We start from the raw sequence: 14,732 nt of genomic DNA, 5'->3' as shown, positions 1-14,732 counted from the left end.
GACAACACTAAAGAAATAAAATTTTGCTACAATGTAAAGTAGTGAGTGTATAGCCTGTATAACAGTGTAAATTTGCTGTCCCCTCAAAATAACTCAACACACAGCCATTAATGTCTAAACCGTTGGCAACAAAAGGGAGTACACCCCTAAGTGGAAATGTCCAAATTGGGCCCAATTAGCCATTTTCCCTCCCCGGTGTCATGTGACTTGTTAGTGTTACAAGGACTCAGGTGTGAATGGGGAGAAGGTGTGTTAAATCTGGTTTTATCGCTCTTACACTCTCATACTGGTCACTGGAAGTTCAACATGGCACCTCATGGCAAAGAACTCTCTGAGGATCTGAAAAAAAAGAATTGTTGCTCTACATAAAGATGGCCTAGAGTGTAAGAAGATTGCCAAGACCCTGAAATTGAGCTGCAGCACAGTGGGCAAGACCATACAGTGATTTCACAGGACAGGTTCCACTCAGAACAGGCCTCGCCATGGTCAACCAAAAAAGTTGAGTGCAGGTGCTCAGCGTCATATCCAGAGGTTGTCTTTGGGAAATAGACGTATGAGTGATGCCAGCATTGCTGCAGAGGTTGAAGGGGTGGGGGTCAGCCTGTCAGTGCTCAGACCATACGCTGCACACTGCATCAAATTGGTTTGAATGGCTGTTGTCCCAGAAGGAAGCCTCTTCTAAATATGATGCAAAAGAAAGCCCGCAAACAGTTTGCTAAAGACAAGCAGACTAAGGACATGGATTACTGGAACCATGTCCTGTGGTCCGATGAGACCAAGATAAATTTATTTGGTGCAGATGGTGTCAAGTGTGTGTGGTGGCAACCAGGTGAGGAAATAGACGTATGAGTGATGCCAGCATTGCTGCAGAGGTTGAAGGGGTGGGGGTCAGCCAGTCAGTGCTCAGACCATACGCTGCACACTGCATCAAATTGGTTTGAATGGCTGTTGTCCCAGAAGGAAGCCTCTTCTAAAGATGATGCAAAAGAAAGCCTGCAAACAGTTTGCTGAAGACAAGCAGACTAAGGACATGGATTACTGGAACCATGTCCTGTGGTCCGATGAGACCAAGATAAATTTATTTGGTGCAGATGGTGTCAAGTGTGTGTGGTGGCAACCAGGTGAGGAGTACAAAGACAAGTGTATCTTGTCTACAGTCAAGCATGGTGGTGGGAGTGTCATGATCTGGGCCTGCATGAGTGCTGCCGGCACTGGGTAGCTACAGTTCATTGAGGGAACCATGAATGCCAACATGTACTATGACATACTGAAGCAGTGCATGATCCCCTCCCTTTGGAGATTGGGCCGCTGGGCAGTAACATGATAACGACCCCAAACACATCTCCAAGACGACCACTGCCTTGCTAAAAAAGCTGAGGGTAAAGGTGATGGACTGGACAAGCATGTCTCCAGACCTAAACCCTATTGAGCATCTGTGGGGCATCCTCAAATGGAAGGTGGGGGAACGCAAGGTCTCTAACATCCACCAGCTCCGTGATGTCGTCATGAAGGAGTAGAAGAGGATTCCAGTGGCAACCTGTGAAGCTCTGGTGAACTCCATGCCCAAGAGGGTTAAGGCAGTGCTGGAAAATAATGGTGGCCACACAAAATATTGACACTTTGGGCCCAATTTGGACATTTCCACTTAGGGGTGTACTCACTTTTGTTGCCAATGGTTTATACATTAATGGCTGTTTGTTGAGTTATTTTGAGGGGACAGCAAATTTACACTGTTATACAGGCTGTACATTTTCTTCTACGTGAAGTACATTGGAACGTAAAGTATTTGTCACTCACTTCAGGTTTAGCACAGTTTTTCTAACGTGGTGTCGGGTTAGCGTGCAAGTTATATGTTTTTTTGTTTTTACAGCGTGTCTCATAAAAGTCTATGGGGAGAAGAAGTTAGCATGGTCGCTGTATCTGAACTCCTAAAGTTAGCGCGCATTGGGCTTTCGCTCACGCTCTAACTTTTTATTTTCAACTTTGTAATACGCAAGCTAACCCAGCAGCGTTAAAATTTTACTTTGAGTGCAGTTAGCATGTGAGCAAACAAGTTAGTTAGCACCACTTATAATCTCGCCCATTGTTTTCAAAAGCCAGACTCCACTCAAACTGAAAAACCCACATGTTTAAGACTTAATAATTAAACATTCTATATAACAATCTCATTGTGATTACTCTCCTCTTAAAGGGACATGAAGCCCACATTTTTTCTGTCATGATTCAGACAGAGCATACAAATTTAAAACAACTTTCCAATTTACTTCTATTATAATTTTTGCTTGATTTTCTTGGTATCCTTTACTGAAGGAGCAGCTATGCACTACTGGAAGCAAGGCTGAGCACAATGGTCAGCCAATGACAAGAGGAATATATGTGCAGCCACCAATCAGCAGCTAGTTACCAGCTCCTGATCCTACCTAGCTATGCTTTTCAACAAAGTATAGCAAGAAGTCGATTAAGTAGCATAAGTAACTTTTAAAAGTTGTTTAGCATTGCATACTCTGAAAAATTTAAGAAAGAAAATTAGGTTTCATGTCCCTTTAAACCCAAGCTGGGCAAACACAGAAAAACTATGTGAAACTGGCTTTTAGCAGAAGGCTTTTCACATCAATGTTAATATAAAAAATGGCCACTAATTAAGTCAGTATTGACAATGAATACAATAAACAGCCACGATATGCCATTTGATAGATGCCAACATTAGTATTTAAAAGGTCATGCATGTTGAAATAAAAAAAAAAAATGCAATAATCATATGAAAATGTTCTGATCTATTAGAGGTTACTGTGCAAAAACGTCATATTCAGCTTGGATGGTTTTTGTTTTCCTTTTTTCTTTGGCATTTCAACCCATCAGAAGCACTGTAGACAGAGTAAATTTGTTTATCTTACATTCAGAGTGCAAAACATTCAAGAAAAAAAACAACAAAAATATCTTAGGCCTAGATTTAGAGTTCGGCGGTAAAAGGGCTGTTAACGCTCCGCGGGTTTTTTTCTGGCCGCACCATAAATTTAACTCTGGTATCGAGAGTTCAAACAAATGCTGCGTTAGGCTCCAAAAAAGGAGCGTAGAGCATATTTACCGCAAATGCAACTCTCGATACCAGAGTTGCTTACGGACGCGGCCGGCCTCAAAAACGTGCTCGTGCACGATTCTCCCATAGGAAACAATGGGGCTGTTTGAGCTGAAAAAAAACCTAACACCTGCAAAAAAGCAGCGTTCAGCTCCTAACGCAGCCCCATTGTTTCCTATGGGGAAACACTTCCTACGTCTGCACCTAACACTCTAACATGTACCCCGAGTCTAAACACCCCTAACCTTACACTTATTAACCCCTAATCTGCCGCCCCCGCTATCGCTGACCCCTGCATTACACTTTTAACCCCTAATCTGCCGCTCCGTAAACCGCCGCCACCTACGTTATCCCTATGTACCCCTAATCTGCTGCCCTAACATCGCCGACCCCTATGTTATATTTATTAACCCCTAATCTGCCCCCCACAACGTCGCCGACACCTACCTACACTTATTAACCCCTAATCTGCCGAGCGGACCTGAGCGCTACTATAATAAATGTATTAACCCCTAATCCGCCTCACTAACCCTATCATAAATAGTATTAACCCCTAATCTGCCCTCCCTAACATCGCCGACACCTACCTTCAATTATTAACCCCTAATCTGCCGACCGGAGCTCACCGCTATTCTAATAAATGTATTAACCCCTAAAGCTAAGTCTAACCCTAACACTAACACCCCCCTAAGTTAAATATAATTTTTATCTAACGAAATAAATTAACTCTTATTAAATAAATGATTCCTATTTAAAGCTAAATACTTACCTGTAAAATAAATCCTAATATAGCTACAATATAAATTATATTTATATTATAGCTATTTTAGGATTAATATTTATTTTACAGGCAACTTTGTAATTATTTTAACCAGGTACAATAGCTATTAAATAGTTAAGAACTATTTAATAGTTACCTAGTTAAAATAATTACAAATTTACCTGTAAAATAAATCCTAACCTAAGATATAATTAAACCTAACACTACCCTATCAATAAAATAATTAAATAAACTACCTACAATTACCTACAATTAACCTAACACTACACTATCAATAAATTAATTAAACACAATTGCTACAAATAAATACAATTAAATAAACTATCTAAAGTACAAAAAATAAAAAAGAACTAAGTTACAGAAAATAAAAAAATATTTACAAACATAAGAAAAATATTACAACAATTTTAAACTAATTACACCTACTCTAAGCCCCCTAATAAAATAACAAAGACCCCCAAAATAAAAAATTCCCTACCCTATTCTAAAATACAAAAATTACAAGCTCTTTTACCTTACCAGCCCTGAACAGGGCCCTTTGCGGGGCATGCCCCAAGAATTGCAGCTCTTTTGCCTGTAAAAAAAAACATACAATACCCCCCCCCCAACATTACAACCCACCACCCACATACCCCTAATCTAACCCAAACCCCCTTAAATAAACCTAACACTAATCCCCTGAAGATCTTCCTACCTTGTCTTCACCATCCAGGTATCACCGATCCGTCCTGGCTCCAAGATCTTCATCCAACCCAAGCGGGGGTTGGCGATCCATAATCCGGTGCTCCAAAGTCTTCCTCCTATCCGGCAAGAAGAGGACATCCGGACCGGCAAACATCTTCTCCAAGCGGCATCTTCTATGTTCTTCCATCCGATGACGACCGGCTCCATCTTGAAGACCTCCAGCGCGGATCCATCCTCTTCTTCCGACGACTAGACGACGAATGACGGTTCCTTTAAGGGACGTCATCCAAGATGGCGTCCCTCGAATTCCGATTGGCTGATAGGATTCTATCAGCCAATCGGAATTAAGGTAGGAATTTTCTGATTGGCTGATGGAATCAGCCAATCAGAATCAAGTTCAATCCGATTGGCTGATCCAATCAGCCAATCAGATTGAGCTCGCATTCTATTGGCTGTTCCGATCAGCCAATAGAATGCGAGCTCAATCTGATTGGCTGATTGGATCAGCCAATCGGATTGAACTTGATTCTGATTGGCTGATTCCATCAGCCAATCAGAATATTCCTACCTTAATTCCGATTGGCTGATAGAATCCTATCAGCCAATCGGAATTCGAGGGACGCCATCTTGGATGACGTCCCTTAAAGGAACCGTCATTCGTCGTCTAGTCGTCGGAAGAAGAGGATGGATCCGCGCTGGAGGTCTTCAAGATGGAGCCGGTCGTCATCGGATGGAAGAACATAGAAGATGCCGCTTGGAGAAGATGTTTGCCGGTCCGGATGTCCCTCTTCTTGCCGGATAGGAGGAAGACTTTGGAGCACCGGATTATGGATCGCCAACCCCCGCTTGGGTTGGATGAAGATCTTGGAGCCAGGACGGATCGGTGATACCTGGATGGTGAAGACAAGGTAGGAAGATCTTCAGGGGATTAGTGTTAGGTTTATTTAAGGGGGTTTGGGTTAGATTAGGGGTATGTGGGTGGTGGGTTGTAATGTTGGGGGGGGGGGGTATTGTATGTTTTTTTTACAGGCAAAAGAGCTGAAATTCTTGGGGCATGCCCCGCAAAGGGCCCTGTTCAGGGCTGGTAAGGTAAAAGAGCTTGTAATTTTTGTATTTTAGAATAGGGTAGGGAATTTTTTATTTTGGGGGTCTTTGTTATTTTATTAGGGGGCTTAGAGTAGGTGTAATTAGTTTAAAATTGTTGTAATATTTTTCTTATGTTTGTAAATATTTTTTTATTTTCTGTAACTTAGTTCTTTTTTATTTTTTGTACTTTAGATAGTTTATTTAATTGTATTTATTTGTAGCAATTGTGTTTAATTAATTTATTGATAGTGTAGTGTTAGGTTAATTGTAGGTAATTGTAGGTAGTTTATTTAATTATTTTATTGATAGGGTAGTGTTAGGTTTAATTATATCTTAGGTTAGGATTTATTTTACAGGTAAATTTGTAATTATTTTAACTAGGTAACTATTAAATAGTTCTTAACTATTTAATAGCTATTGTACCTGGTTAAAATAATTACAAAGTTGCCTGTAAAATAAATATTAATCCTAAAATAGCTATAATATAAATGTAATTTATATTGTAGCTATATTAGGATTTATTTTACAGGTAAGTATTTAGCTTTAAATAGGAATCATTTATTTAATAAGAGTTAATTTATTTCGTTAGATAAAAATTATATTTAACTTAGGGGGGTGTTAGTGTTAGGGTTAGACTTAGCTTTAGGGGTTAATACATTTATTAGAATAGCGGTGAGCTCCGGTCGGCAGATTAGGGGTTAATAATTGAAGGTAGGTGTCGGCGATGTTAGGGAGGGCAGATTAGGGGTTAATACTATTTATGATAGGGTTAGTGAGGCGGATTAGGGGTTAATAACTTTATTATAGTAGCGCTCAGGTCCGCTCGGCAGATTAGGGGTTAATAAGTATAGGTAGGTGTCGGCGACGTTGTGGGGGGCAGATTAGGGGTTAATAAATATAACATAGGGGTCGGCGATGTTAGGGGCAGCAGATTAGGGGTACATAGGGATAACGTAGGTGGCAGCGATTTGCGGTCGGAAGATTAGGGGTTAATTATTTTAAGTAGCTTGCGGCGACGTTGTGGGGGGCAAGTTAGGGGTTAATAAATATAATATAGGGGTCGGCGGGGTTAGGGGCAGCAGATTAGGGGTACATAAGTATAACGTAGGTGGCGGTCGGCAGATTAGGGGTTAAAAATTTTAATCGAGTGGCGGCGATGTGGGGGGAGCTCGGTTTAGGGGTACATAGGTAGTTTATGGGTGTTAGTGTACTTTAGGGTACAGTAGTTAAGAGCTTTATAAACCGGCGTTAGCCAGAAAGCTCTTAACTCCTGCTTTTTTCAGGCGGCTGGAAACTTGTCGTTAGAGCTCTAACGCTCACTGCAGAAACGACTCTAAATACCAGCGTTAGAAAGATCCCATTGAAAAGATAGGCTACGCAAATGGCGTAGGGGGATCTGCGGTATGGAAAAGTCGCGGCTGAAAAGTGAGCGTTAGACCCTTTAATCACTGACTCCAAATACCAGCGGGCGCCCAAAACCAGCGTTAGGAGCCTCTAACGCTGGTTTTGACGGCTACCGCCGAACTCTAAATCTAGGCCTTAGTGTTTATTTTGGGCTTCTGCAGACAATATTACTGCAGTATACATGGCCAGTGCAAAAATCAAACATGGCCCTAATTGATTGTAGTATTGATGACAATGATTGCCTTATTAGTTTGAATGCAGTTTTTTTTACTATATAAATGATAAATGATTATGTGATTAAAAAAAGACTGCAAGTGTACAGGTGGCCCTCGGTTTACAACGGTTCAATTTGCACCGTTTCAGAATAATAACCTTTTTTTTCAGTCATGTGACTGCTATTGAAAAGCATTGAGAAGCAGTGCATTGATTAAAATAGCCAGTAGGTGGAGCTGTCCGCTTGTGTTGCAGCAAAGATATGCAAGCCAAGCAAGCTGAAATTAATCAGTTTAACCAGACCTGAGCTATCGAGCAGCTTGCAAAGGAACAAAATCTTCCTGTCTATAAATCAGTCCAGATTGGAATGCATAGAAAGAACTGTTTGCAGAAAAATGCAAGTAAAGTCTATGTTGTGTGATTATATTATTAGGTTTATAATGCTGTTTAGCAAATGTTTTTGTTCATTTAACTTAGTTTAATTATATATTCTGTGTTGTGTGATTATTTTATTAGGTTTATAATGCTGTTTAGCATTTAAAGTCTTCATTTCAAAGCTTTAAAAATAATGTATTAGGTGTTACTTATGCCAATTTTGAGAGGGGGCCTGGAACCTAACTCCCTCACTTCCCATTGACTTACATTATAAACTGGGTTTCAATTTACAACGATTTCGATTTACAACCATTCCTTCTGGAACCTAACCCCGGCGTAAACTGAGGGCTACCTGTAATTTATACTTTAATTCATTTACTATTTATGTGTGCAATTAAAGGGGACAAAAAAAAAAAAAACTATAATATGGCAGCAGTGTTTGCAAAACTACAGTATTGTGCAAAAGTTTTAGGGCGGGTTTAAAAAATGTTGTAATGTAAGAATGCTTTAAAAAATATAATTGTAATTTATTTTTTATCAGTTCACAAAAACAGAATTTATGCTTACCTGATAAATTACTTTCTCCAACGGTGTGTCCGGTCCACGGCGTCATCCTTACTTGTGGGATATCTCTTCCCCAACAGGAAATGGCAAAGAGTCCCAGCAAAGCTGGCCATATAGTCCCTCCTAGGCTCCGCCCACCCCAGTCATTCGACCGACGGACAGGAGGAAATATATATAGGAGAAACCATATGGTACCGTGGTGACTATAGTTAGAGAAAATAATTCATCAGACCTGATTAAAAAACCAGGGCGGGCCGTGGACCGGACACACCGTTGGAGAAAGTAATTTATCAGGTAAGCATAAATTCTGTTTTCTCCAACATTGGTGTGTCCGGTCCACGGCGTCATCCTTACTTGTGGGAACCAATACCAAAGCTTTAGGACACGGATGAAGGGAGGGAGCAAATCAGGTTACCTAAACGGAAGGCACCACAGCTTGCAAAACCTTTCTCCCAAAAATAGCCCCCGAAGAAGCAAAAGTATCAAATTTGTAAAATTTGGCAAAAGTGTGCAGTGAAGACCAAGTCGCTGCCTTACATATCTGGTCAACAGAAGCCTCGTTCTTGAAGGCCCATGTGGAAGCCACAGCCCTAGTGGAGTGAGCTGTGATTCTTTCAGGAGGCTGCCGTCCGGCAGTCTCATAAGCCAATCGGATTATGCTTTTAAGCCAAAAGGAAAGAGAGGTAGAAGTCGCTTTTTGACCTCTCCTTTTACCAGAATAAACAACAAACAAGGAAGATGTTTGTCTGAAATCTTTTGTAGCCTCTAAATAGAATTTTAGAGCACGGACTACGTCCAAATTGTGTAACAAACGTTCCTTCTTTGAAACTGGATTTGGACATAAAGAAGGTACAACTATCTCCTGGTTAATATTTTTGTTAGAAACAACCTTAGGAAGAAAACCAGGCTTAGTACGCAAAACCACCTTATCTGCATGGAACACCAGATAGGGCGGAGAACACTGCAGAGCAGATAACTCTGAAACTCTTCTAGCAGAAGAAATTGCAACCAAAAACAAAACTTTCCAAGATAGTAACTTAATATCTATGGAATGTAAAGGTTCAAACGGAACCCCTTGAAGAACTGAAATAACTAGATTTAGACTCCAGGGAGGAGTCAAAGGTCTGTAAACAGGCTTGATCCTAACCAGAGCCTGAACAAATGCTTGAACATCTGGCACAGCTGCCAGTCTTTTGTGTAGTAAGACAGATAAAGCAGAGATCTGTCCCTTTAGAGAACTTGCAGATAATCCTTTCTCCAAACCTTCTTGTAGAAAGGAGAGAATCTTAGGAATTTTTATCTTATTCCATGGGAATCCTTTGGATTCACACCAACAGATAAATCTTTCTAGTTACCGGTTTTCTGGCCTGAACCAGAGTATCTATCACAGAATCTGAAAACCCACGCTTCGATAGAATCAAGCGTTCAATCTCCAAGCCGTCAGCTGGAGGGAGACCAGATTTGGATGTTCGAATGGACCCTGAACAAGAAGGTCCTGTCTCAAAGGTAGCTTCCATGGTGGAACCGATGACATATTCACCAGGTCTGCATACCAAGTCCTGTGTGGCCACGCAGGAGCTATCAAGATCACCGAGGCCCTCTCCTGATTGATCCTGGCTACCAGCCTGGGAATGAGAGGAAACGGTGGAAATACATAAGCTAGGTTGAAGGTCCAAGGTGCTACTAGTGCATCTACTAGAGTCGCCTTGGGATCCCTGGATCTGGACCCGTAGCAAGGAACCTTGAAGTTCTGACGAGACGCCATCAGATCCATGTCTGGAATGCCCCATAATTGAGTTATTTGGGCAAAGATCTCCGGATGGAGTTCCCACTCCCCCGGATGGAATGTCTGACGACTCAGAAAATCCGCCTCCCAGTTTTCCACACCTGGGATGTGGATCGCAGACAGGTGGCAGGAGTGATCCTCCGCCCATTGAATTATTTTGGTCACTTCTTTCATCGCCAGGGAACTCTTTGTTCCCCCCTGATGATTGATATACGCAACGGTCGTCATGTTGTCTGATTGGAACCTTATGAATCTGGCCTTTGCTAGTTGAGGCCAAGCCCTGAGAGCATTGAATATCGCTCTCAGTTCCAGAATGTTTATCGGGAGAAGAGACTCTTCCCGAGACCATAGACCCTGAGCTTTCAGGGATTCCCAGACCGCGCCCCAGCCCACTAGACTGGCGTCGGTCGTGACAATGACCCACTCTGGTCTGCGGAAGCTCATTCCCTGGGACAGATGGTCCAGGGTCAGCCACCAACGGAGTGAATCTCTGGTCTTCTGATCTACTTGAATCATTGGAGACAAGTCTGTATAGTCCCCATTCCACTGTTTGAGCATGCACAGTTGTAATGGTCTTAGATGAATTCGTGCAAAAGGAACTATATCCATTGCTGCAACCATCAACCCTACTACTTCCATGCACAGCGCTATGGAAGGACGAGGAACAGAATGAAGAACTTGACAAGTGCTTAGAAGTTTTGACTTTCTGACCTCTGTCAGAAAAATCCTCATTTCTAAGGAATCTATTATTGTTCCCAAGAAGGGAACTCTTGTCGACGGAGACAGAGAACTTTTTTCTATGTTCACCTTCCATCCGTGTGATCTGAGAAAGGCCAGAACGATGTCTGTATGAGCCTTTGCTTTTGACAGGGACGACGCTTGTATTAGAATGTCGTCCAAGTAAGGTACTACTGCAATGCCCCTCGGTCTTAGAACTAGAAGGGACCCTAGTACCTTTGTGAAAATCCTTGGAGCAGTGGCTAACCCGAATGGGAGGGCCACAAACTGGTAATGCTTGTCCAGAAAAGCAAACCTTAGGAACTGATGATGTTCTTTGTGGATAGGAATATGTAGGTACGCATCCTTTAGATCCACGGTAGTCATAAATTGACTTTCCTGGATAGTCGGTAGAATCGTCCGAATGGTTTCCATCTTGAACGATGGTACCCTGAGAAATTTGTTTAGGATCTTCAAATCCAAAATTGGTCTGAAAGTTCCCTCTTTTTTGGGAACTACGAACAGATTGGAATAAAATCCCATTCCTTGTTCCTTTATTGGAACTGGGTGTATCACTCCCATCTTTAACAGGTCTTCTACACAATGTAAGAACGCCTGTCTCTTTATTTGGTTTGAGGATAAGTGAGACATGTGGAACCTTCCCCTTGGGGGTAGTTCCCTGAATTCCAGGAGATAACCCTGAGAAACTATTTCTAGCGCCCAGGGATCCTGAACATCTCTTGCCCAAGCCTGAGCAAAGAGAGAGAGTCTGCCCCCCCACTAGATCCGGTCCCGGATCGGGGGCTACTCCTTCATGCTGTTTTGTTAGCAGCGGCAGGCTTCTTGGCCTGCTTACCCTTGTTCCAGCCTATCATCGGTTTCCAGGCTGGTTTGGGTTGTGAGGCATTACCCTCTTGCTTAGAGGATGCAGAATTAGAGGCCGGTCCGTTCCTGAAATTGCGAAAGGAACGAAAATTAGACTTATTCTTGGCCTTGAAAGGCCTATCTTGTGGAAGGGCGTGGCCCTTTCCCCCAGTGATGTCTGAAATAATCTCTTTCAATTCTGGTCCAAATAGAGTTTTACCTTTGAAAGGGATGTTAAGCAATTTTGTCTTGGATGACACATCCGCTGACCAAGACTTTAGCCAAAGCGCTCTGCGCGCCACGATAGCAAACCCTGAATTTTTCGCCGCTAATCTAGCTAATTGCAAAGCGGCATCTAAAATAAAAGAGTTAGCCAACTTAAGTGCGTGAACTCTGTCCATAACCTCCTCATATGGAGTCTCTCTACTAAGCGAGTTTTCTAGTTCCTCGAACCAGAACCACGCTGCTGTAGTGACAGGAACAATGCATGAAATGGGTTGTAGAAGGTAACCTTGCTGTACAAAAATCTTTTTAAGCAAACCCTCCAATTTTTTATCCATAGGATCTTTGAAAGCACCACTATCTTCGATAGGAATAGTAGTGCGTTTGTTTAGAGTAGAAACTGCCCCCTCGACCTTAGGGACTATCTGCCATAAGTCCTTTCTGGGGTCGACCATAGGAAATAATTTCTTAAATATAGGGGGGGGGAACAAAAGGTATGCCGGGCTTTTCCCACTCCTTATTTACTATGTCCGCCACCCGCTTGGGTATAGGAAAAGCGTCGGGGTGCACCGGAACCTCTAGGAACTTGTCCATCTTGCATAATTTCTCTGGAATGACCAAGTTGTCACAATCATCCAGAGTAGATAACACCTCCTTAAGCAGTGCGCGGAGATGTTCTAATTTAAATGTCACAACATCAGGTTCAGCTTGTTGAGAAATTTTTCCTGAATCTGAAATTTCCCCATCTGACAAAACCTCCCTCATGGCCCCTTCAGATTAGTGTGAGGGTATGACAGAACAATTATCATCAGCGCCCTCCTGCTCTTCAGTGTTTAAAACAGAGCAATCGCGCTTTCTCTGATAAGTAGGCATTTTGGATAAAATATTTGCTATGGAGTTATCCATTACAGCCGTTAATTGTTGCATGGTAATAAGCATTGGCGCACTAGATGTACTAGGGGCCTCCTGTGTGGGCAAAACTGGTGTAGACACAGTAGGAGATGATGTAGTATCATGTTTACTCCCCTCATCTGAGGAATCATCTTGGGCAATTTCATTATCTGTGGCAGTACTGTCCTTACTTTGTTTGCACGCTATGGCACAATTATCACATAAATTTAAATGGGGAGACACATTGGCTTTCATACATATAGAACATAGCTTATCCGAAGGCACAGACATGTTAAACAGGCTTAAACTTGTCAACAAAGCACAAAAAACGTTTAAAACAAAACCGTTACTGTCTCTTTAAATTTTAAACTGCACACTTTATTACTGAATATGTGAAAAAGTATGAAGGAATTGTTCAAAAATTACCAAAATTTCACCACAGTGTCTTAAAGCATTAAGAGTATTGCACACCAAATTTCAGAGCTTTAACCCTTAAAATAACGGAACCGGAGCCGTTTACAAATTTAACCCCTATACAGTCCCAGCTATAGCCTTTGCTGAGACCCAACCAAGCCCAGAGGGGAATACGATACCAATTGACGCCTTCTAGAAGCTTTTCCAGCAAATTTCAGATCCTCACACATGCATCTGCATGCCCTGCTCTCAAAAAACAACAGCGCAGTAATGGCGCGAAAATGAGGCTCAGTCTACAACTAGGAAGGCCCCCTGACTGGAAAAGGTGTCTAACATAGTGCCTGCCGTTTAATAAACGTTCCCCAAGTTTATAAATGTGAATTGTCAGCATAAATATGAATAAAATGCCCAAATAAAGCAATCGATTTAGCCCATAAAAATGTCTACCAGTTTTTTAGCCCATATTAAGCCCTTTATTCTGTTTGTTTGACTAAGAAAATGGCTTACCGGTCCCCATGAGGGGAAATGACAGCCTTCCTGCATTACATGGTCTTGTTAGAAATATGGCTAGTCATACCTTAAGCAGAAAAGTCTGCTGTTTCCCCCAACTGAAGTTACTTCATCTCAACAGTCCTATGTGGAAACAGCAATCGATTTTAGTTACTGTCTGCTAAAATCATCTTCCTCTCACAAACAGAAATCTTCATCCTTTTCTGTTTCAGAGTAAATAGTACATACCAGCACTATTTTAAAATAGCAAACACTTGATAGAAGAATAAAAACTACATTTAAACACCAAAAAACTCTTAACCATCTCCGTGGAGATGTTGCCTGTGCAACGGCAAAGAGAATGACTGGGGTGGGCGGAGCCTAGGAGGGACTATATGGCCAGCTTTGCTGGGACTCTTTGCCATTTCCTGTTGGGGAAGAGATATCCCACAAGTAAGGATGACGCCGTGGACCGGACACACCAATGTTGGAGAAATGTAAAGTGAGAGAACCCCCCTTTGCCTTCAAAACTGTATCAATTTTTCTGGGTACAGGGATTTTGTAGGCATAGAGGGCAAGATAACAAGTGGCGCAATAACATTTGCGTGCAAGTGATATAGGAATTTTGTACCCACGCTAACTTAACTTCATATTACAAGTTGAAAGTAAACGCATCAGCGAGAGCATAATCACATTTTACGCTCGTCGGGTTAGCGTGGCTGAAAACCTCATGTAAAGGGTAGTGAGTTAAAAAAAAGTTGCACCAAACACAACATAAATACATTTAAAACTACAGTTACGAGGGGTGGAGCCTGGCCACGCAGGAAAATGGCCGCAACTTGAAATGGCTCTGATGCCTCATCTCCTGCCGCCATAAATTAAGGAGTGTCCCATGCCACCACTAACCCTACAAAGCACAGGGGAATATACAGCGAGGACCCAAATAAAACAAAAAGATAAGGCGACATCTCTCGCAATACGCAGCGACCGCTATGGACACACCCCTGTAGGCCGCACTCGCAACAAAGCTAAAAGCACCGGCATTCCTCTATGCGACGCGCCATGCTCCAGGACAGTCAACTAACAGCAACTATCAGGGGTAATCTATAAGGAGCATCAAAGTGAAATGGCGCTGGCTCCTATAGCACGTCGCTATAGAAACACGC

Source organism: Bombina bombina, chromosome 3 (assembly GCF_027579735.1).
Source record: "Bombina bombina isolate aBomBom1 chromosome 3, aBomBom1.pri, whole genome shotgun sequence".
Classification (NCBI taxonomy): Eukaryota; Metazoa; Chordata; class Amphibia; order Anura; family Bombinatoridae; genus Bombina; species Bombina bombina.
Note: the sequence above shows the minus strand (reverse complement) of the source record.